This window comes from Melanerpes formicivorus, unplaced genomic scaffold (assembly GCF_026170545.1).
Source record: "Melanerpes formicivorus ecotype bairdi unplaced genomic scaffold, bMelFor1.0.p_v2 SCAF_5, whole genome shotgun sequence".
In the NCBI taxonomy this organism is placed as follows: Eukaryota; Metazoa; Chordata; class Aves; order Piciformes; family Picidae; genus Melanerpes; species Melanerpes formicivorus.
The window spans coordinates 36,904,821-36,929,261 of NW_027142357.1; the positions used below are offsets into that span (position 1 = coordinate 36,904,821).

At 50.0% G+C, this 24,441-nt stretch overlaps 2 protein-coding genes across 5 annotated transcripts in view; one reads left to right on the top strand and one right to left on the bottom strand.

The window, feature by feature from the left end:
* The window catches only part of PKP4 (plakophilin 4), a 98,320-nt gene extending 96,173 nt beyond the window's left edge, over nt 1-2,147 (bottom strand). For 2 of the 4 annotated variants that reach the window (XM_068139188.1, XM_068139187.1), the window contains exon 1: nt 2,023-2,147. The gene's annotated coding sequence lies outside the window, so the exon portion shown is untranslated. The remainder of the gene's footprint in view (nt 1-2,022) is intronic. The other 2 variants (XM_068139186.1, XM_068139185.1) reach the window with 1 other exon arrangement.
* Nucleotides 2,148-2,341: 194 nt separating this feature from the next.
* Nucleotides 2,342-24,441, top strand: part of CCDC148 (coiled-coil domain containing 148) — a 97,404-nt gene continuing 75,304 nt past the window's right edge. The window contains exon 1 of the mRNA XM_068137826.1: nt 2,342-2,526. The gene's annotated coding sequence lies outside the window, so the exon portion shown is untranslated. The remainder of the gene's footprint in view (nt 2,527-24,441) is intronic.

The window sequence follows — 24,441 nt, forward strand, 5'->3', positions numbered from 1 at the left end:
TAGCTGTTCCACCTTAATTAAAAATATTAATAGCAACTCATTTCAACCCAAGCCATTTAAACAACAGGAGAAAGTCAGCGCAGTCTGTCTGTTCGGGGACAGGTTGCATTCATTTGGGTGTAACACTGCAACATTTAATGAGACAATACAGCATGCCAGTGCTGGCAACAACTTCTTGTCCCCAAAACACACTCCTACCACTTTTAATGGGATGGACAAGACCAAATGAGTGCAGCTCCACAAATTAAACAAGTGCACTTAGCATGTTCCCACGTTTTCATCTCAGTGCAAATATCATTTGCCATCTACCTCAGAAATACAGTTGTTAATTAAAGGGGAAAACGTTGTCATCCTTGTCCTCTCCTAATCTCTGAGCTCCCAAGTTACCAAAATACAAGAAGACTGAAAAAAAAAAATGAGAAGCCAGTGAATGAAACATTGCTGCTGCAAGTCCAGCCACACCTCCTCCTTCAAACAGCCAGAGCTCCAAGCCATGACTAATGTCAAATTAACACGGAGCAAAAGGTTATTAAAAAGAAACAGTACAAAGGTCTTGGGGCCAAGCACCAGCACTTCAGAAACACCCAGCCCTTTAGAGGGACATGGATGTGTTCCGCAGCATGAACGGGAAAGGACCAGTCATCCAAAGCTATGTGTCTGTGTGGCAGCGATTCACACCCTGCACTCCCGGTGAGGCCACTGCAGAGAGCCCCGGGCACCGGCAGCCTGTGCTGCACCCACCGCACAGGCAACAGCCAGCGGCTGGCACCGGGCACGCTGCCACACCGCCCACCCAAGGCTCCGAGCCCTGCGTGTGCTGCTTCTCCCCGCCTCGTTCTCTGGGGTTTGCACACAGAGGGGGAATCCTGCACAAAGTTACCGGCTCCGGGAGCTCCACGGCCAGCGCATCCCCTGCCCGTTGCCGAGATCTAACGATGCATAGCCCGAGCCTGGCGGTCACACAAAGGTTACAGCCCCTCGCACCGAAACCGCCTTCAGCGGAGCACACGGCGACGGGCACAGCCCCAGAACCGGAACACCGGCCAGCCCGATACGGACACGAGGTCTTTGGGTACGGCACGCTGCCGGGCGGTCCCGCACGGGCAGGGCAGGGCAGGGCAGCCCGCCGCTCCCGGTACAGGGTTGTACCACGCGCGGCCCGGCCACGAGATGCCCCCGGGGCTCCGGCGATCTCCTCGACCCGGTGGTATCCCCGGTGCTGCGAGGCCCGGAGACCTCCTTGGCCCAGCGGTGTCCCCGGTGTTGCGGGGCCCGGCGGTCCTGCCCGATGGAAGCACAGGCCAGGACCTCCTCACAGACATCCACGACCCCCAAAAGTTTCCACGGCACCCCACCTTCGCCCCGCAGCCCCTGCTGTGCGGCGCTGCGGCCGCGGTACACCGCGGAACGGCTCCGGCCCTCGCTGCTGCGGCTCGGCACAGCCCAGCACGACTCGGCACAGCTCCCAGCTCCTGCCCGCAGCGCCGCGCACCGCCGGCGCCCTCCGGCGCGGCCAGGGGCAGCGCATCCGCCGCGGGCTCGCCCCGCGGCCGCGGAAGCCGCGCCCGGGAGGGAAGAAGGCGGCTGCCGCTGCGGGGTAAAGGCGGCGGGCCCAGACTCGGCGACCCCGACCCGCAGCTGCCGCGGGGCCGGCCGCCAACCCCGCTGCGGACTCCCAAGCCCGAACAGCACGCACCTGCCCCATCGGCGCCCGCCTGCTCCCGGGCTCCCGCGCTCCGCCCCGCTCCGGTGCTCGGTACGGAGCCCGAGGCAACAGCACCTTCGCCTGCAGGGCCCGGGCGGCGCGGCCAGGCACCGGACGGCAGCGCGGGCGCAGAGGGCACGCTGCGCTCCACCGACGGGAAGGCGGCCAGCAGCGCCGCGGGCCGTACGCAGGTCCGTCTGAGGCGGCGACTCCTCGGCTCCGCTGCCCCGGGCCCCCAGCGGGCTCCGCCACCTCACCTCCCACCTCGCCCCAGCCCCGGCCGGCCCGCGGCTCCCCCCGTTCCTCAGACCACTCACCGCACAGACAGAGAGAGAAGGGAGCGGCGGCGGCGGCGGGGCCGGCCCCGCTAAGCGCGCCGGCGGGCCGCGGCGGGCCCTAGCCCGGGGTCTCCATGGTGGCGGTGGTGGCGCCGGCGCCGCCGAGCCCCGCCGCCCGCTCCGCCTGGCCGCGCCCCGCCCCGCGCAGTAGCGTCAGCGCAGCGCCCAGCCCTGCGCCCGCGCCGATTGGCTAGGCGTGGCACAGGGTGGCGCTCTATTGGCCGCTGCCTCGTGTTAAATCCGCCAATGGCGGCAGCACTCCAGGTTACCGTGGTTACTGATGCCGTGCGGCGGCGGGGTGGGAGCTGCCGCTGGCCCCTCGGTGCGGTTCGCGGCGCCGGGGTCGGGCCGGCCCGGGCCGAAGGGCCGTGGTGGCCTCGCGCTTTCTCCGGGGCAGCCAGAGACAGGGCTACCTGCCCGGGAGAGCCCACTGGGGTGGAAGGCTCCTTCGGCAGCACCGCGAAGCCCGCCGGCCTCCTCGCGGTGAGTGTCCGTGCGCGGCGCGGGAGGGGCGCAGGTGCCTGAAACAACCGGTAGCAAAATGGCCGCTGCGGCCGTTCACCGGCGCCGGGGGTGCGCGTCCCCTCGCCTCTGGCCGGGCTTTTCGGCCAGTGGGCTGCCGTCGGGGCGCTGCCTGCCCCGCCGAAGGCGGTTTCGGAAGCGGTCGGGGATGGCGCAGCCGCCGCAGGAGCGGCAGCCGGGGCTGAGTTCAGGGGGAACCCTCAGGTGATTGATTCTGGGCGGGAATAGCCGGGGCGGGGGGAAGCCAGGGCGCTTATGAAGATGAGAAAAACACTTTCCTCGTGTTCATGGCGTTGAGAGTTCCAGATGGGGGAAAAACTGAGGGGGTACGTACGAAGGTACCATACAACACACCACCAGCATGCTCGGGGCGAGCAGCGTGCGTTCAGTGCTTGGTCTCCTCTGTGAGTTACGTGACTGTCCCGACCACAAAACCTCCCTGTGACCCTCAGGGGTTTCTGACTGATAACATTTCCCCTCCTTCCAGCCTCCTCCCCTTATCCTTGTGGTAGGACATTTGCCCCTTCACTGAGTAAAACGATGATAGCACGATAGTAAAACGATGAATAGCTAAAAGCCGCCAAGACCAAATTGCCTCTTGGCTTTCCCCAGAAGCATGTGTTCTCCTGTTACTCTGCCTGCGCCTTTCATCTCTTCCTGACGCCTGTCTAGTGCGAGGTGTTCATTGAGCAGCCCTTGCTGGCTTTGGAGATTATCTTGTTCACCCCCTTCTCATCTTGCATTGATGCAGCCTGTCCGTGAATCCTGCTGAAAAATAACCACCAAAGTGATCCCTGCATTTGAACTGGTGTCTGTTTTATCAGCCTGGCTTAGGTCTCTAGTTCAGTGTACTGTGTGGTGGTAGAAGCTCTGCTGTGGTTTAATCAGTGCTGATACTACAAGTAGAATGATGTCCTTAGCTTCTGTTCAGAAAGGAAATGCAGGTAAGAAGCACAGGGAAGCTGAATATGGAGAATCACCTGTGAACTTAGAGTCTTTTATCTTAATTTCTCACTTAGATGTAATCTGTTGTGCTGGGAACTATGTAGGCTAATAGTATCATTCTCTATTTCTTGTAATTTATATGGGTTAATAGAGTAAGAACTCTTACAATATACCAAACAGGGAACACTTGGCAGATATCAGCAGGGGTCTTGATTCCTCTCTGCCCTGAAAATCTCATGATTCATGCTGGGTTAAGTGGATAAGAAAGCTACCAAACCAGAATGGTGGCCTCCTTCTAGGAAAGAGGAGTCCTGAGGAATAGAAACTTAAAACAGAAACTGGCTTAAACAAAGAGTAACATGTGTGAAGAAAGAAAGGGAAGGCTCAAATGAGAGTAGAAATTCTAGCAAGAGAAAAGGAAAAATGTGAGATCAGAATAAGTAGATCTAAAAGAGAGAGATGAGAGAGCACCTCTGAGAGTAATGACCTTCATTAGTTGCAAGGCTGCTTCTACCAAAGGTGCACTGGATTAAATGAATCAGTGGCAGCTGGTTTTAACCTGCAATTTCATGGAATCTTAGAATCACAGAATGGCTTGTGTTGGAAAGGACCTTAAAGATCATTTAGTCTCAACTTCCCTGCCCATGGCCATCTTGTCAGGTCTCATAGACTTGTGAACCCTCAGGTTCATGAGATGGTCTCAAACCTGTTTTTTTCTTACAGTGGGTGGATCTTCATTTGGCTATTACTACACTGGCTGAGCTCCTACAGCTAACAGCTTTCAGAAAGTTAAGGAGCTTGCTTACCTCCCCTGGAAAATGGAACTATTTGTGGATGGTTTTGTTGTGCCTGTCTGGCAGAACATGAAAGGTGGCATAATGTCATCTCCAGGCCTTCCAGAGTCTTTGTGGTTCCAAGTGGATGGCTGTGGTCCTTGGTGTTGTGAGGAACAGGCTGTCCCAAGTGTCCCTGCAGAACCATACATCACAAGGATTTGCTGTGTTCTGGAGACTGAGGCAAGATGGAAAAGGGCAAGAAATAATGGCAAGGAGGAGAGAGCGATCCCGAGCCAGTTTGTTTTGGCACAGCAGAAGTGTAAAGAATTAAAAGCATTTTGAGGACGTGTCAGATTTGCAAACGTACTGAATGAGCATGGGTGAGGAGCAGCCATTTCATTCTGTCTGGTGTTAGTCACACAGCCATAGCTGCTCTATTTGCTTTGGCACCCAGAGCAGCCCATACGTATCTAACGCGCCTGCTGTGTGTCCCAGACCAGCAGTTCCCACCCCATCGCTCTGCTGAGCCTCATGAGGACTTAACAGAAGGGTGTCCCACTTCAGCTTCCCAAAACAGCCAGCTTCATGGTGGGCTGAGTCTCTTGATTTCTTATTCCACAGTAGCCTTTGGCAAACGTGTGCTTAGACTCTTTAGGATCAGTGGTGGGATCAACCACAAACAAGCCCTGTTTCTTTTTGTTCCCCTTCCATGGGATGTGACTTCAAATTAAGATGATCTTTTTTTGTTCTCAGAATCACTTAGAAAGCACTGACTCTGTATTTGCAAATCTTTTCTATATATATAATGACAGGTTTCCCTCCTGAACCATCCTGATTTCTTAGGAGCCTTAAATCTGATCCTTTGCAATGATTGTGCTCGTTTCCAGCTTTGTAGACAAGCAGTTCAGTTAGTGGGTATTTGCTGGGCTTTTTGCTGCTGCTGTCCTCCTTTGAAATATCAAAGTCATTACTATGTTTTTCTGCTTCATTTAATCTGCTCTGAAAGTAATCCAAATTGGAGGATTCCCCCCCCCCCCCCCATTTTTTATTCTTATTTTTGTAATATTGCACAGATGTTCCCAGCCCTTGCAGAACACTGCCCTGCCTGTCTTGGAGTTGTGATCCTTTCCCTCTTAACCTGCCTTCCTGGCTTTCCCCATTTTTGTGTAGGCATGCAGGCAATTGTAGCTGGAGAGCTGGAATTGTCAGCATAGAATAGAATAAACCAGGTTGGAAGAGACCTTCAAGATCATCACTTCCAACCTATCATCCAACACCACCTAATCAACTAAACCATGCAACCAAGCACCCCAGCAAGTCTCCTCCTGAACACCTCCAGTGATGGTGACTCCACCACCTCCCCAGGCAGCCCATTCCAATGGGCAATCACTCTCTCTGTGTGAAACTTCCTCCTGACGTCCAGCCTAAACCTCCCCTGGTGCAGCATGAGACTGTGTCCTCTTGTTCTGCTGCTGGGTGCCTGGGAGAAGAGACCAACCTCTGCCTGTCTACAACCTCCCTTAAGGCAGTTGTAGAGAGCAATAAGGTCACTCCTGAGTCTCTTCTTCTCCAGGCTAAGCAACCCCAGCTCCCTCAGCCTCTCCTCACAGGGCTTGTGTTCCAAGCTCCTCACCAACTTCGTTGCCCTTCTCTGGACTCGTTTCAGCAAGTCAACCTCCTTCCTAAACTGAGAGGCACAGGACTGGTGGTGCAGCCTAACCAGTGCAGTGTACAGGGGCAGAATGACCTCCCTGTTCCTGCTGGCCACACTGTTCTTGATGCGGGCCAGGATGCCATTGGCCTTCTTGGCTGCCTGGGCACACTGCAGGCTCATGTTCAGCCTACCATCAACCAGTACCCCCAGGTCCCTCTCTGCCTGGCTGCTCTCAGCCACTCTGACCCCAGCCTGTAGCACTGCCTGGGGTTGCTGTGGCCAATGTGCAGAACCTGGCACTTAGATGTGTAAAAAGAAAAGAATACTTGCTCCTTGGGAATGTGGGACACTGAAGATAAATACCTGTTACAAAAGAAGTGTTGCCCCTTTTTCTTTCCTCCTTTCCTGGAAACTATTTGGTGCTACCCAGTATTATCTGTCCTGTCTTACAGGTACTGAAATTACAAAGGTTTGGGGGGGATGGGGGGGAAAAGAACTGGAGGAAGAAGTGATGCTCAAGGCAGGCTGTCTGAACAAATGAGCAGCTGTTTAGCATTCACAGGGGAAATTATTTAGATGTGTGGGGTGTTTTTCCCCCTCATTTAAACCTGCAATTTGATTTCCAAAGTTACTGCAAGCCATTGTGCTGATGTCACAGCAGCTCAGTCAATCATGATGCACTTGACTTGGGGTAATTTGGAAACTGTAATTTCATCTGGCTGAAAAAGCAGTCAGTGTTCTCCTGGGCTGTTTCTCTTTGAAGTGGGGAGCTGTGGCTCTTAGCAGAAGGTGTGCTTCTGGAGCAGTAGTGGACTGATGTTTTGCTATTTCAGTGGGGGTTTTGCCAGCAACTACAGAATCACAGAATGGTCTGGGTTGGAAGGGACCTCCAAAGCTTGCCTAGTCCAACCCCCCCACCACAGTGAGCAGGTTGATCAGGTTGCCCAGAGCCCTGTTGGGCCTCACTTTGAATATCTCCAGGGATAAGGCCCCAACCTCAGGCAACCTGTTCCAGTGTTCCACTAACCAAAGAATTTGCTCCTTTAGACTTCAGATGGTGCCATGCAAATTCCTGCTCTATCATGGATATTAGAATAAACCTTTATTAGAATAAACCAAACCAGGTTGGAAGAGACCTTCAAGATCATTGTGTCCAACCCATCAACCAATCCAACCCACCCAAACAGCTAACCCATGGCACCAAGCACCCCATCAAGTCTCCTCCTGAACACCTCCAATGACGGCGACTCCACCACCTCCCCGGGCAGCCCATTCCATAGCGCAATCACTCTTTCTGTATAGAAATAGGATATAGATTTCTCTGCCCCTGTGGGGAAAACAAACTACTGAGGAGAACTATGTGGATGGTGCCAAGTCATTTGTATTTTCATCATTTTCCTTTCCTCTCTGGCTTTGGAGCATCAGGTAGGACTGTTTGATTCTGGATCCCGCAAAGCGCTCACTGTGCTCACCAAGCTTCTGATTACCCATCCACTTCAGCCTGGCTGAAGCCCAGCTGCAATGGAAAGGAACAATGCTATGCTGTCATGGTATCTCTCCAGCTTTCCTTCTGCCAGCAAGCATGATTGTGCAACTGTGCAGGGAGCTAGGTTACAAAATTGATCCGGTTTCCCCAGAAAACTCCCAACAAGAAATGCGCTTAGTTGTCACTTGGATCAGTTTCCATATCCGGCTCACTGCTCCTGCCTCTAATGCCTGCCTGCACTGAGAGATCTGCAGGTAGCACAGAGGCAACCTGGGACCTCCTCTTTTTGCAGCACTGTGAAATGTTTTACCCTGGCCACCTGTTCCAGCAAAATGGAGGTCTGCGGAACAACAGCTCACAGGACCATGTTTTCAGCTCAGTTGCTGAGTTCAGAATCACCAAGGTTGGAAGAGATCTCAAAGATCATCAAGTCCAACCTGTCACCACAGACCCCATGACTAAACCATGGCACCAAGTGCCATGTCCAGTCCCCTCTTGAACATCTCCAGGGATGGTGACCACCGCCTCGCTGGGCAGCACATTCCAGTGGCTAATGACTCTCTCAGTGAAGAACTTTCTCCTCACCTCCAGCCTAAACTTCCCCTGGCACAGCTTGAGACTGTGTCCTCTTGTTCTGGTGCTGGTTGCCTGGGAGAAGAGACCAACCCCCACCTGGCTACAACATCCCTTCAGGGAGTTGTAGAGAGCAAGAAGGTCTCCCCTGAGCCTCCTCTTCTCCAGGCTAAGCAACCCCAGCTCCCTCAGCCTCTCCTCACAGGGCTGTGCTCCAGGCCTCTCCCCAGCCTCATTGCCCTTCTCTGGACATGCTCAAGAGTCTCAATATCCTTCTTAAACTGAGGGGCCCAGAACTGGACACAGGACTCAAGGTGTGGCCTAACCAGTGCTGAGTACAGGGGCAGAATGACCTCCCTGCTCCTGCTGGCCACGCTGTTCCTGATACGGGCCAGGAGCCCTGCTGCTGAAGGCAGCTGATGGAGAAACCAGGCTGTAAATTGGGTTTGCTCTTGGGCACTGCTGCACCTGACAAAACTGGGTGGCTTTGCAGCAGCCCAAGGGATGATTTGGTGAGAGGATGTGAGGAAATGGGATGTCCAGTGAAGAAAAGGTGATTAGCAGTCATTCTGTTCTGTAGCTTTTTAGCTTGGGGTTTTTGCAGAAACTGGCAACCCCCCCAAACAAACAACAACAAAACAAACACCCCCCCAGAAAAAAAATGAAAAGGAAAGAAAAAGGGCAAGCAAACAAGGTAAAAAAGAAAACAACAAAGCAATCCAGCTCTGGAGAACGCAGGTCCTTGGATCTGCTGAAGGGCAGGGGAAGGCCTGCTGAAATCCTTTGCAGTTCCTCCTGACTGCTACAATTCTTAAGCTGAACAAAGCACTCCCCATCTTCTTCCTGAGCCATATTTGAGGCCTGGAAAAACTGTAGAGAAATGTACCAAGTTGTAATCTTTCTTATCAGGTTAGGGGTGCAGAATTTCAAACTGAAATCTAGAGATCCTTGTGAATAAGGACACAGCGAAGGAAGTGGCTGGAGAAGATTGATTCTTCTTTCTGGGCTGCACATTTCCAGGGGCTGTAAATGGGAGGATTCAGACAAGTGTACTTTGGTTATGGGGTTGTTTTTTTGTGTAGTGGGATGTCAGACATTGTGCAGTGATATAAAGTGAAGCTGTGCCAAATGCTGCCCTGTACTTAGCTCTGCAGGCATGGCCTGGAGAGCTGGCCGAAGCTGTACAAACCCATACTGATGCTCCTGACAAAATCACCTGCAGTGGCTTCTCAGTCATATAAATGATATGTCCCTCTTGCTTGCTGTCTCCTAGGCTGCAGACAAATAGTCTGAGGCTCCATGGATGCTGCTGTCAGCAATCAGCTAGGCTAGCTGAAGGTATGGTGATGGTCTTTGGTGTCAGTTCATGAGGTCCTGATGCCTCCCGTTCCTCTTTTCCTGTGACTGTTAGCCCTGTTTGCCTTTACCTGGAGCTTGGTTTGTGAAGCAGCCTATTAAATCCTTAGAGGACTGATGTAGCACTGCTTTTAAGTGTAGCCATAAATGTGCAGATCACTGCAACTTAGAAAGCTACAGCTTCCCACAGGGCATAATGGGGAAAAAGTATCTCAGCTTAAGGAGAAATGTGACTTACTCAGAGGAATATGTTCTTGAGGCACTGGTAAAGAAAGACTGGACCCCTATGCAGTACAAACTAAGTCAGCTGAGTTCTGCCTGAAGCTCATTAAGAAATGCTTACACAAATTGGTCTGACAGCAGAGCTGTGGGGAGCAGGCCCCCAGCAGTGGGTTAGTGACCCCTTCCATACAGGTTTGGGTTTCTTAAAGGAGAAAACATCAATAATGAAGCTAGCATGAAAATGAGGTAGGTGGAAATGGTTTAACATACTGCACAGCAAGCAAGAGCAAAGGCAGGATCATGTGCTAAAAGGGAGGACCACCTAAAATCTCTTGATTCATTCTGTAAAACAAAGAACTGGACTTCTCTGCCCCTTCCTGCTTTGAGAAAATAGGGGGTTTAGCCAGTTGACAAGAAAACTATGATGACCCTGAAAAGTGTACACTTTGCTCACTTTGCAGTGCTGGGAACAAAATCACATTAATTGGTCTGTCTGAAGAGCAGTGGGGATGTGATTTTACAACATTCATCCACATCCTTTGTCCTCAATTTTTAAGCCCAGTCTTCAGTAGGTAATTTATTTTTAGAGTGACTTGATGACTTTTGCATAGCTGCTTTAGCTTTCTCCCACTGAGCTTCTGCTGCTGCTCAGTACTGAGTCTTTTAGTATCTGATGGTTTAGTGGATGTGATGCCTCTCACAGGACACTCTGTTCTGCCACTTCTCCTTTAGGGTCTGTATCCTTAGCTGTCCCTGCCTGTCAGATTGCATGCTTACTCCATTGGCCCTGTGCTGTTACACATGGAATCCACCTCTGAAGTTTCTGGGGTGCAGTGCATAGCCTCTCTCTTGGTAATAAGCCACTGCACTTGAGTTCTTGGTTACTGCATAGGCATCACATTTACCAGGAAAAGGGAGGCCTGTGCTTGTTTTGTGTCAGGTCAGATCACCCATGGCTTTACAGCTTCGTTGATGCCTGGTCTGCATGAGGAGGTGGAGTCTGCTTGGCTCTGTCAGGTTACAGGCAATCAAGCACTGTACCTCGTGGCAGAAATATGGTCGCCATCAGGGTGGTCATCTGGTGGCAGGAGGACATCAGTGACTGAGAGCACTTCAGTGTCACCTTCCACTGTGAGCCACTTAAGGAGAGCCATCCCTTCTGCTGGCATTGCTTTACCTGGTTGACTGGCCTGTCCCAGGCTGTGGACCTTGGAACCTCCTTCATTTCCCATCCTGTTCCTCCCAAGCTCCTGACTACTCTCATCCCAGTTGTTCTTCATGTTCTTTCTGTGCCAGGGGAGGTTTAGGCTGGATGTTAGGAAGAAGCTCTTCATAGAAAGAGTCATTTGCCATAGGAATGGGCTGCCCAGGGAGGTGGTGGAGTCACCATCACTGGAGGTGTTTAGGAAGAGACTGTATGGGGTGCTTGGTGCCATGGTGTAGTTGATTAGATGGTGTGGGATGATAGGTTGGACTTGATCTCAAAGGTCTTTTTCAACCTGGTTAATTCTATTCTACACCTCTAGCAACACTTTTTAGCCTTCCTTCTATGAAAACTGACATGAAAAGATGCTTCTTTTGTGATAATGTAAACGCTGTAAGGTTTTATGTGGTGAACCTTGGTTAACAGCTCATGAAATGTTCTAGTTACAGATAAGCAAGAAGAATATATTTGACTTGGTTTAACAGGTCAAGTTTTGGTCCAGGAGCATCATCTTATTGGTGCTATAAAGGAAAGAAATCCTAAGCAAGAAAATGACTTCTAACAGTGCAGAAAAGTACCAGGAGGTCTGGTTTCCTTGTTCAGGTGAATCACATCCTTTTTTGGCTTAAAAAAAGACTGTGGGGTTTATAGGGGTGGTTGAAGTGCTTGCTTCCAAAACTGATGGGCCTTAAGAGATAATGAAGTTGCAATATTTTGTTCTACTAATATCAATCACTTTACAGTGTCTCAAGTTATTGCTTTGGCTTTGTTTTTCATTAACAGAAAAAAAAAAGGGGGGGTGGGAGGGTGTGGAAGACTCAAGGTAAAGTCTGGATGCTTTGTTGTAGTGCAGGGAACCTTGGTTCTCTCAGCTTTCTATTATAGCATCTCTTGTGCTAAAGGAGTGATGTAGATTTAAGCATTTCATGTGCTGGATACCAGAGCAGCAGAATGGCAAATTGCTCACTGCACCATTACAAGTATCCTGCTTTCCATGGAGGCTGCTGAACAAGGAAACAGGCTGCATAAGTCAGGCAGGTGAAGGTCGAGTTAACTATACAGTTGCTATTTCTTAAGTAATGGAGAAAATTGTAGGGTGCTGTTCTGGAGAGCTCAGACTCACATCTTCCAGGAAAACTTTCCACACATTGAAGCAGGGTGTTTTGGAACCTCCTGTTAGATGTGGAGGTAATAAAGAGGAATGTTAATGAAAAAGTGTGTAATAGTGTGTTCAAATCCCCCAAAAAATCTGTAAGTGATGCCTTTGGCATTTTTGCCTTCAGCTCAGCAAAACAGCATTTTGTGCAGGGTGGCATAGCCACATGCCAGGAATTGCCCAGAGAAGTTGTAGGGCCTCCAACCCTGGAGGCATTCAGGGCCAGGCTGGGCAAGGCTAAACCTAAACCTTCCCTGGCACAGCTTGAGACTGTGTCCTCCTCAGCACCAGAACAAGAGGACACAGTCCCAGGCTGTGGACCTTGGAACCTACTTCATTTCCCACCCTATTCCTCCCAAGCTCCTGACTCTACTCTCATCCCAGTTGTTCTTCTTGTTCTTTCTGTGCCAGGGGAGGTTTAGGCTGGATGTTAGGAAGAAGTTCTTCACAGAGAGATTGGCCATTGAAATGTGCTGCCCAGGGAGGTGGTGGAGTTACCATCCCTGGAGGTGTTTAGGAAGAGGCTGGATGGGGTGCTTGGTGCCGTGGTTTAGTTGATTAGATGGTGTTGGGTGATGGGTTGGACTAAATTATCTCACAGGTCTTTTCCAACCTGGTCTATTCTATTCTCTATTCTATTCTCTATTCTATTCTCTATTCTATTCTCTATTCTATTCTCTATTCTATTCTCTATTCTATTCTCTATTCTATTCTCTATTCTATTCTCTATTCTATTCTCTATTCTATTCTCTATTCTATTCTCTATTCTATTCTCTATTCTATTCTCTATTCTATTCTCTATTCTATTCTCTATTCTATTCTCTATTCTATTCTCTATTCTATTCTCTATTCTATTCTCTATTCTATTCTCTATTCTATTCTCTGAGCAGCCTGGCCATGGCTGGCGGCGGGTTGCAACTAGATGATCTTTAGGGTCCCTTGCAACCCAAACCATGCTCTAATAATTAACTCCTGAAAGCATGGGAGTGTTTCCCATGGCAGGCTGAGCTGAAGGTGGGCTGCCAGGTGTGGTGTGTGCAGCTGGCTGGCCCCGCAGCGAGGGCGGGTGGTCAGTGGGCTGGGCTGTGCGCGCTTTGTTCCGCACACTGAAATGCCAGCTGACCCTCGATTCAGGCTGCACGCTGCCCTGGCTGACTTCACTTCCTACCCTTTCATGTCCACATTCAAGAAAAAAATTTGCTTCTTTTATTTTTCCTTTGCTTGCTGAGATTTTCCTTCTCTGTAGGAAGTGGTTTTTAAGGCCCATTTCATGGAGTTGGACTAGATGATCTTCCAAGGTCCCTTCCAGCCTCTAACATTCTGTGATTTTTATCTTGGATTAGCTGCTTAGAATATTCAAGGGATAGAGAGGGGGGGAAGAGTAGTTCTCTTGTAATGTGCAGACAGCCAGCAGATGAGCTGTTCTCCCCCCATTGCAGTGTGACAGAGTATTCCATGCGGCTGATTGTTTTAAGTGTTACTCAAATTGATCTGCCTACTTTGGATTAAGTTTTACTTAATGAGGAAGTAATGAGATTATCATGGACAAAAAAGACTCTTGTCTCTTTTGGGGACGTACAAGTTCTGGTGCTTGCCTTTTATTTCAAACAGAGCCAGAACTCTTTCTTTTGGGAATGCCAATTTAAATGATAATCAAACCGTGGGACTTGTCTAGCAACTGTTTTGACACTGACTGATAAAAGTATTACACTGTGTATTTAATTCCTGGGGAAAGGATTGACTGCTGCAAGATTAAAAGGTTCTGGATGGGTGCCATTTTCAGATAGTTCAACTAGAAGAAGAGAATGGATCTGATTAAAGGATAAAGCTGGCTATTTGTTTGGTGGTTTTTACTCCGTGCCTACAATGGGAGCGATTCTCTGCTTCTTTTCCCTAAGGATAATTGGGATCAGAGGGTTCCAACAACTGCTTGTTCATGTTCCTTTTTACATGGAAGCATGTTAAACAATTAACATTTCCTGTAAAGTTCAAAATCTGGAAAAGAACCTTCCCCAAAATATGTAAGAAATCTTCAGGTATTCAAAAGCAAGCACGGGAAATAAGTAAGGGCCTCCGTTGTTTGGGTTTCTTTTCCTGAGTTAGGATGGTTTAGGAAACATCTGTCCTAACCTGTCATCACAGTTCCCCTTGCTGTTGTGTTCCAAGGCACAAATCCAGGCTGGGCAGTGACTGGCTGGAAAGCAGCCCTGAGGAGAGAGACTTGGGGGTGCTGGTGGATGAGAAGCTCAACATGAGCTCTTAGTGTGCACTTGCAGCCTGCAAAGCCAACCAGATCCTGGGCTGCATCAGGAGAAGTGTGGCCAGCAGGGCGAGGGAGGTGATCCTCCCCCTCTGCTCAGCTCTGGTGAGACCCCACCTGGAGTACTGCCTCCAGTTCTGGAGCCCCTATTACAAGAGTGATCTGGAGCTGCTGTAATGTGTCCAGAGAAGGGCCAGGAGGATGATCAGAGGGCTGGAGCACCTCTCCTATGAGGACAGACTGAAGGAGTTGGGGCTGTGCAGTCTGGAGAAGAGAAGGCTCCGAGGTGACCTAATTGTTGCCTTCCAGTATCTGAAGGGGACCTATAGGAAGGCTGGGGATGGACTTTTGAGGATCTCAGGTAGTGATAGGACTAGGGGGAATGGAATGAAGCTGGAGGTGGGGAGATTCAGGCTGGATGTGAGGAGGAAGTTCTTCACCATGAGAGTGGTGAAGCACTGGAATGGGTTGTCCAGGGAGGTGGTTGAGGCCCCGTCCCTGGAGATGTTTAAGCCCAGGCTGGATGAGGCTCTGGCCAGGCTGATGTAGTGTGGGGTGTCCCTGCCCATGGCAGGGGGGTTGGAACTAGATGATCCTTGTGGTCCCTTCCAACCCTCACTGATACTATGATGCGAAGTTGTTGATGAAGCCAGTGGCTCGTTTGTGGTTTCTAATTGTGTGTGCCCACGAGTCACTTGCAGGGACCTCTGACAGGATCCTAACAGGAGCTGCTGTGAAATTAAGCAACCTTCTCTCACACAGCATTAGAGCTGCTGTTAAATGTCATCGATCATGCTGCTAATTGTGTTCTGTGCAGGGCTGCTATGGCTTCAGATTATTGATTTTTACATTTAGCTACGTGGCTGATTTGAAATGGGCACCAAAAGTTCTGGTTTAAATGGCATGTCCAGATCATTACACACTGCCTCCCCACCCAGGAATTTTGCCCTTCTGCTGATGAGCAGTTTAGCTGGGGGGGAGTGGGGGGGGAATAATGACACTCACAACCTGAATCTGCAGAGCTTTATGCGTGCAAACGGCTTGTGGAACTGAGGCAGTGCAATCTGGGCTGCTTCAAAGTTAATGTTCAACTGGTTGGGAGTGCTCATACTTGTGGGACTGGGACCTTCCCCAGCCAGCAGCACCATGTGATGGGGTGTGAGTAGGTAGGCTGCACGCTCTGCCTGCTCTAGAAGTGCTGACTAACACTTGGGAGACTTTCATTTCTATTTAAATGAGAGGGAGTAGGCTCTTGCCTTCTATTTGGTATTGCCATATTTCAGAATACACTTAAGTCCTGTACCTCAGGCATACATGAGTGTTTACAGTAAGAAATGTTCAGTTAAATGGGTTGTCCAGGGAGGTGGTCGAGGCCCTGTCCCTGGAGGTGTTTAAGCCCAGGCTGGATGAGGCTCTGGCCAGGCTGATCTAGTGTGAGGTGTCCCTGCCCATGGCAGGGGGGTTGGAACTAGATGATCCTTGTGGTCCCTTCCAACCCTGACTGATACTATGATACTATGAATGGGAGGCATAACCTCTTAAGAGGTCATATTTGTTATTAGCTGAAAGAGCTCTGAATTGCAATGAAATCCTAAATTGGTGGTGGCTGGTTGTAGCCATAGCTGGTTTAGCATCCCTGGGAAGGGCTTTCTCTGCACTGCAGTCTTTTTCCTCTATGTCACTTTGAGCTTTTGTACTTTTTTCTTGCTGAGATGCATCAAGATGCATCATTGGCCACAACAACCCCATGCAGTGCTACAGGCTGGGGGCAGAGTGGCTGGAGAGCAGCCAGGTAGAGAGGGACCTGGGGGTGCTGGTTGATGGTAGGCTGAACATGAGCCTGCAGTGTGCCCAGGCAGCCAGGAGGGCCAATGGCATCCTGGCCTGCATCAGGAACAGTGTGGCCAGCAGGAGCAGGGAGGTCATTCTGCCCCTGTACACTGCACTGGTTAGGCCACACCTTGAGTCCTGTGTCCAGTTCTGGGCCCTTCAGTTTAGGAAGGAGGTTGACTTGCTGGAACAAGTCCAGAGAAGGGCAACGAAGTTGGTGAGGGGTTTGGAACACAGCCCTGTGAGGAGAGGCTGAGGGAGCTGGGGTTGCTTAGCCTGCAGAAGAGGAGACTCAGGGGAGACCTTTATTGCTCTCTACAACTACCTGAAGGGAGGTTGTAGACAGGCAGAGGTTGGTCTCTTCTCCCAGGCACCCAGCACCAGAACAAGAGGACACAGTCTCAGGCTGCGCCAGGGGAGGTTTAGGCTGGATGTTAGGAAGAAGTTCTATACAGAGAGAGTGATTGCCCATTGGAATGTGCTGCCTGGGGAGGTGGTGGAGTCACCATCACTGGAGGTGTTCAGGAGGAGACTTGATGGGGTGCTTGGTGCCATGGGTTAGTTGTTTAGGTGGGTTGGATTGGTTGATGATTTGGACATGATGATCTTGAAGGTCTCCTCCAACCTGGTTTATTATTATAAGGCTTCCTACCTAGAGGCTGTAGTGAAGTTTGAACATAGCCTTGAAGCAGGGTATCTCTCAGTTCAGGCTTAGATGATCTTTTACTGCATGGAAGAGGTTTTTAGTCGTATCAGCATTAAACCAGAAATAAATGTAACTTGCAGTGCTTTCATCATTTCAATTGGTACCCCTTTTTTTCCCCCCCTTGGTTACCCAAGATAAAGTACAGGTTTATACAGTCTTGCCCTTTCCAAAACCATCTTAGCATTCATTTTCAGTGTTTTAGTGAAGTCATAATGTTGAACTTGTGGTAACAGAGAATGATGTCTGCTACAAGGCTGAGATTAAATGCAGATGGGTGACATCATTGCAGAAGAGAGGAATGGGTAGGCTGGAGGGGAATGAGCTCTTAATCAAACACCATAAAACTACAGAAAATGGCCAGCCAGTTGGGCAGTGTGTGTGTGATTTTTTTCAGCAGTTCTGTTGCTGCAGATGTATTCTTCTGCTTTCTTTTCAAAGGAGATGAAGCTAAGGTAAATCTGTGAAGTTTTGTTCAAATGCTGACCTTCTGTCAGAAGCAGGTCAGGACAAAAAAAAAGCAAGCCATGCTGAAGGGACCAGTAAGTAAATAGCTCAGAGGGGCAGCTCTGCTGCTGCTAATCCTGCTGGTCTCCATAGTTGGGTTTTAAAAAGGACAGTGCTTCTTGGATGGAAGAAGCTACTCATTTAAAACTGGCCAGATGGACCCAGATTAGGATGATGGGTCCCACAACGTGTAATACAGGCGAGTGACGCTGATGTGGCAGCTGGGCAGGGAGCAATAAAGGTAATAAAAGCAATAGAAGGGTTTTGGGTTTTTTTACAGAGAGAGAAGTGGGGGTGGTGGATGCAGGCCTCTTAAAGCTTTGAAATGCTCCCCATTTTTTTCAGTAAGAAGTTGGTTTTGCCTCCCTGCGGAGTGAGGTGGGAGCTGCCACGTAGTGCTTGCCTCGAGTGCGTCCCAAGTTTACCAGCAGAAGCCATTCTGGGGTGCCCAGAAAGCACAAAAGCTGGCAGGAAAAATGTTGCCTATATGGAGCAGAGAAACAGAGATCATGTTAAGCTTGTGAGAGACTCGATTGTTAGCTCCCTGTGCAGTTGTTTTTCTGGAGGCAGATGTTTAGTCCAGCCTTTACATTGCTCATAATATTGCAATGTCCCTCCGGCCTGATTCATTGCATTTAACCTAATACAATCTTAACCCCACTAAAGGTTTGATGTGATAATGAAACTGTGAAGTGGTATCCCCTTCATTTCCAGCTGAAGTGGATCTGTGATCTGTTTTAATTTGCTTTTAAATCCCATGCTGTTGTGCTTTGACCACGTACAACAGGGCTGGAACAGGTGCTGTGAGCTGATGGGGAAGGCTTGGGAGTGACCAGAAGCCAGCTAGGAAACTGGCCTGGGGATGCAAAGCAGGGCTTTGGCTGTGCCAGACACTGCTCCTGCTGTCAAAGCTGGATACAGATTGCTGATACTCACAGAAGAGTTTGCATCCTCCCATGCGATCGTACAGCAGGTAGTGCTGCTTGGCAGAGCTCCCTAATGCAGCCTTTTTTCTTCTTTTAGAGCTTTCCTCCAAAGCTGCTGAGCTGTCTAGTTCTTAGTTCTCAAGCTAAAATGCTCCTTTGCCTTTCCCCTGCTGCTCAGGTCTCCAGGCTTGGATGCTGTGGTGGTATCTTCAGTAAAGCTGCCATCCTGTTGCTGCCAGCATGGGTGGAGAGGGAATCATTCTGCACTGGTGAGAAGGGGTCTGGCATTGCTGGGAGCTACAGCTCCTGAGTGGTCCTTGCTTTCACAGGAGACAGGAGCCAGCACTGTCTTCTCAGGCACCTGAACCACCTAGATCCAGTGATTGGATCACATATTTTAGGTCAAACACTCAAATGGTTTAGGGCATTTGGATGTGAGGTGGATGCACCATTCCAAAACCTGTGGAGTAGATTATCCCTTAATACATATGGATAAGAGGACACAGTCTCAGGCTGCACCAGGGGAGGTTTAAGCTGGAGGTTAGGAGGAAGTTTTACACAGAGAGAGTGATTGCCCATTGGAATGAGCTGCCTGGGGAGGTGGTGGAGTCACCATCACTGGAGGTGTTCAGGAGGAGACTTGACAGGGTGCTTGGTTGCATGGGTTAGTTGATTAGGTGGTGTTGGATGATAGGTTGGAAGTGATGATCTTGAAGGTCTCTTCCAACCTGGTTTGGTTTATTCTAATTCTAATAATAAGGTCTCTTTCAACCTGGTTTATTCTATTCTATAAGACAAACACCCAGTCTGTGGAAATTCTTGTGGTTCCAATGCTTAGGAGACCCTTCAGAAAGGGCACTGGAAACCCAAATTTGCCTCCTCCCTGCCTCTTTACTCCTAACCTCTGGGATAGAATGCTTTAGGGAAGGGAAGGCCCTTTTCTGTCTTGTGAATAGTACCCAAATTGCCCTGTGGCTGTGCTCTAAAGAGGATTTTTGATGTTTACATGCTAAGATGTCAGCCTTCTTGAATCTTTTTCTTAATCTTTCTGGTTGCAAAGATTAAACAGATTGACCAAGTTCCAGCTGCATTTCGTGGTTGACATTAAAACTAATTGCCAAAAAACCCCTACAGAAACAAACCTATTCCCAATGAAAATGCACTCCCAGTACCAGAGCAAGAGAAGTGAAGTTACTTCTTGTTCTAAGGAGCACTACTCACTGACTTATCTTCCTTTAGAGAAGAAATAGGTGAATTAAAATCATTCTGTTGTAAACTGTGAAGGTGAAAAGATTTTAAGGCAGTGAAACCTTCCTGAAATTGATATTTCTACTTTTAATTTCAACCCCACACATATATATATGGAAGGAAATCATTAACTGTAGCTCATTAGGGCCTTCCAAGCAGCTGCAAACCTTTAAAAGTTAATCATTTTCATCATGAAATGTAAAATCTGGGCTGTTAGATGAAATATTCAGTTCAAAATCTCCATTGGAGCTGATGGGGGCTTGCAGGGGAGAGGCTGAGGGAGCACCCCCAGAATTAGCCTACCGCTATTGATTCAATTTGCCATCTGTAAACCCTCAAATAAGACCATCTTTATGGTGTGAATATATCAAGCCTCACCCTACACTGGTTTTTCTTTTCCCCTTTTTAATACAGATTCCACCACTAGAAGAAATAGTAACAGATCTCAGAATTTAATCAGGCTGTGGAAATTACTCTTTTAAGATTGAACACATCCAAGTGCTGGGTTCTGCACATTGGCCACAACAACCCCATGCAGTGCTACAGGCTGGGGGCAGAGTGGCTGGAGAGCAGCCAGGCAGAGAGGGACCTGGGGATACTGGTTGATGGTAGGCTGAACATGAGCCAGCAGTGTGTCCAGGCAGCCAGGAGGGCCAATGGCATCCTGGCCTGCATCAGGAACAATATGGCCAGCAGGAACAGGGAGGTCATTCTGCCCCTGTACACTGCACTGGTTAGGCCACACCTTGAGTCCTGTGTCCAGTTCTGGGCCCCTCAGTTTAGGAAGGAGGTTGAGTTGCTGGAGCGAGTCCAGAGAAGGGCAACAAAGTTGGTGAGGGGCTTGGAGCACAGCCCTGTGAGGAGAGGCTGAGGGAGCTGGGGTTGCTTAGCCTGGAGAAGAAGAGACTCAGGGGTGACCTTCTTGCTCTCTACAACTACCTGAAGGGAGGTTGTAGACAGGCAGAGGTTGGTCTCTTCTCCCAGGCAGCCAGCAGCAGAACAAGAGGACACAGTCTCATGCTGCACCAGGGGAGGTTTAGGCTGGAGGTTAGGAGGAAGTTCTACACAGAGAGAGTGATTGCCCATTGGAATGGGCTGCCTGGGGAGGTGGTGGAGTCACCATCCCTGGAGGTGTTCAGGAGGAGACTTGATGGGGTGCTTGGTGCCATGGTTTAGTTGTTTAGGTGGTGTTGGATGATGGGTTGGACTTGATGATCTTGAAGGTCTCTTCCAACCTGGTCCAGTTCGGTTCTGTTCTGTAAAAATTCCAGTGGTCTCTTCCAGAGCAAAAGGATGAAGGTGATTAAAAGCACAGCAAAACCCAGTGGCTCTGGTGAAAATCTGGGATGCCCACTGAGTCATTTGCTGTACAGTCTGGGAACTGGAGTGAAAAAGCAAGAGGAAGTAGGGGGTGGAAAAGAAATTCTGCTACATACAATTTTTCGTGGCTTATGCTTGTAAGAATGAAAAATGGAAGTAGATGTTATGCTCTTTGAAAGTGCTGAATCACAGTTGTTGTGCTGGGTTGAGGGATCAGGGGGATTTCCTTGAGGGCTGTGCAAACCTCAGCTCAGGCAGCAGCTTCTCCTGTCGACAGAAATGTCTGGTCCCAAAGAGTGGGGACAGTAAACTGACAGTAGGGATTTCAAAGCCCTTCTAGGGAGTAACCATGGGGCAGAGGGGGGAAGGCAGAGTCAGAGAATCTTTTGAGGTGAATTGTTTTCTCCCACTGTGCTCAAATACACCACTGAATGCCCTCACTCACTGAAGCCTGGGGAAATGGGGTGACAAGAATTGAAAGTGCTAGCAGACAAAGCCAGCCAGGTTGTGTTGTTACAGAGCTCTCATTTTGACTTGGCAAGGGACTGTGATGTCTCACTCTGTATGCAGGGCTATTCCATGTTGTGTTTCCCTTTGCAGATATATTTTTCCTGCTTTTAATTTGAGGAATTCTGTGCTCTCTGCTCTTGTGAGACCCCTCCTGGAGCACTGTGTCTAATTCTGGTGCCCCCAGCATAAGAGGGATGTGGTACTGGTGGAGTGGATGCAGAGGATGCCACAGAGATGATCAGAGAGCTGGAGCACCTCCCCTGTGGGGACAGGCTGAGAGAGTTGGGGCTGTTCAGCCTGGAGAACAGAAGGCTCCAGGGAGACCTTAGAGCAGCCTTCCAATACATGAAGGGGCTACAGGAGGGCTGGGGAAGGACATTTGACAAGGGCTTGGAGTGACAGGATGAGGGGCAATGGCTTTGAGCTGGAGGGGTGGAGATTTAGAGCAGAGAACAGGAAGAAATTCTTTCCAGTGAGGGTGGTGAGACACTGGAACAGGTTGCCCAGGGAGGTGGTGAATGTCCCCTCCCTGGAGGTGTTCAGGGCCAGGTTGGATGAGGCTTTGAGCAGCTTGGTCTAGTGGGAGGTGTCTGTGCCCACGGTAGGAGGTTGGAACTCCATGATCTTTGAGGTCCCTTCCAACCCAACCATTCTATGGATTTCAGTTGTGGCCACTTGGTTGAAACTGCTGCTGTCACTGGGCAGCTGCACATCTAAGAAGCCCAGATGTTTCCACAAAGCTGTAGCCAATCCACTGCAAGCCTAACACAGATGTATTTGTGGCTGTTTGCAGGATCTCAGATTATGGCAGGCTTGCTGGTATCTCTCCTAAAGAAGGTCACAGCTGCTGTGTAAATTTTCACCATAGTACAAAAGACTCTGTGGGAGAACCTGCTATTGTCTCAGGCTGCTGCTGGGCAGAGCTCAAGTGGCTCTACTGGAGAAGGGCCATTCTCATTCACAATCCTTGTGTGGGTTCTTAACCCTGCTGCACTTGGCCCTGTGCAAATCTAGGTAGTGTGTGGTGGTGTGAGAGGGTGCAGTGACCCTGCACTCTAGGGTTGGTGCAGGTGTCTTTAGGGACATAGAAATGTCAGGCCACTGTTGCAACTGATGTCGTTTACCTGGAGCTGAGCAAAGCCTTCGACACTGTCCCGCACCACATCCTGGTCTCCAAACTGGTGACACATGGGTTTGATGGGTGACCACTGGATGGATAAGGAACTGGCTTGATGGCTGCACCCAAAGAGTGGCTGTCAATGGCTCCATGTCCCAGTGGAGGCCAGTGACATGTGGAGTCCCTCAGGGATCAGTCCTGGGACCTGTCTTGTTCAACATCTTTGTGGGTGCCATGGACAGTGGCATTGAGTGCACCCTCAGCAAGTTTGCTGATGACACCAAGCTGTGTGGTGCAGCAGACACGCTGGAGGGAAGGGAGGCCATCCAGAGGGACCTTGACAGGCTGGAGAGGTGGGCACAGGCCAACCTCATGAAGTTCAATAAGAGCAAGTGCAGGGTCCTGCATCTGGGTCGAGGCAATCCCAGGCACAAATACAGGCTGGGCAGTGACTGGCTGGAAAGAAGCCCTGAGGAGAGAGACTTGGGGGTGCTGGTGGACAAAAAGCTCAACAGGAGCTCTCAATGTGCTCTTGCAGCCCGCAATGCCAATCAGATCCTGGGCTGCATCAGGAGAAGTGTGGCCAGCAGGTCGAGGGAGGTGATCCTCCCCCTCTACTCAGCCCTGGTGAGACCCCACCTGGAGTACTGTGTCCAGTTCTGCAGCCCCTATTACAAGAGGGATGTGGAGGTGCTGGAACGTGTCCAGAGAAGGGCCACGAGGATGATCAGAGGGCTGGAGCACCTCTCCTATGAGCACAGACTGAAGGAGTTGGGGCTGTTCAGTCTGGAGAAGAGAAGGCTCTGAGGTGACCTCATTGTGGCCTTCCAGTATCTGAAGGGGGCTACAGAAAGGCTGGGGAGGGACTGCTCAGGATCTCAGGTAGTGATAGGACTAGGGGGAATGGAATGAAGCTGGAGGTGGGGGAGATTCAGGCTAGATGTGAGGAGGAGGTTCTTCCCCATGAGAGTGGTGAAGCCCTGGAATGGGTTGTCCAGGGAGGTGGTTGAGGGCCCATCCCTGGAGGTGTTTAAGGCCAGGCTGGATGAGGCTCTGGGCAGCCTGATCTAGTGTGGGGTGTCCCTGCCCATGGCAGGGGGGTTGGAACTAGATGATCCTTGTGGTCCCTTCCAACCCTGACTGATACTATGAATATTCACATCCTTCTGAATGAGGCTGGGAACTGTGATGGTGAAATGAATCTGGTTTTAGGCTCATCAGTCAAAAACCTTTGAAATAAAGAATTTCAGTCTATCATGATGCTTTCCCTTTGCTTTAAATTCAGGTGTGTGGCTGACTCTCCAAGGGAAGGGTAAAAGTCAGCAAAGAAGTAGGCCTGGTTTTGATTCACATGGCAAACCTGAAGAGGAAATTGCCAAGTACTGCTAAACAAATATGTTGAGTTTCCCTATGGTGGTTTTTTTCCTACTTTTTGAGCTTATATTAGTGCTTTAAGCTTTCCTGTTCAACCTTTGTCCTTTACTACACTGAATTCAGTGGAAGATTGTCATATAATTGTGCTGGAGTTTTCAGAAAGCATTGAATATTACAGAATCCCACAAGAAATTATGGCAGTGAGCAGGATTTTACTTCTGGTTGCTTGTTGGTTTTGTTTGTTTAAGATTTTCCCCTCTGCCCCCCTTTCTTTAATTACACCATTAGGCTCTGACAACATTACATCATTACAACAAGGCTCTGAGGAGACCTAATGGTGGCCTTCCAGGATCTTAGGGGGGCCCTACAAGAAAGCTGGGGAGGGACTTTTGAGGGTGCCAGGGAGTGACAGGACTGGGGGGAATGGAACAAAACTAGCAATGGGTAGATTGAGATTGGCTGTGAGGAAGAAGTTGTTCCCCATGAGGGTGGTGAGAGCCTGGCACAGGTTGCCCAGGGAGGTGGTGGAAGCCTCATCCCTGGAGGTTTTTGCAGCCAGGCTGGATGTGGCTGTGAGCAACCTGCTGTAGTGTGAGGTGTCCCTGTCCATGGCAGGGGGGTTGGAACTGGCTGATCCCTTCCAACCCTATGATTCTATGACCTTTCATGTATCTACTTTCCCCCTCCTCCCAGGAAGAAGATTTTGGAG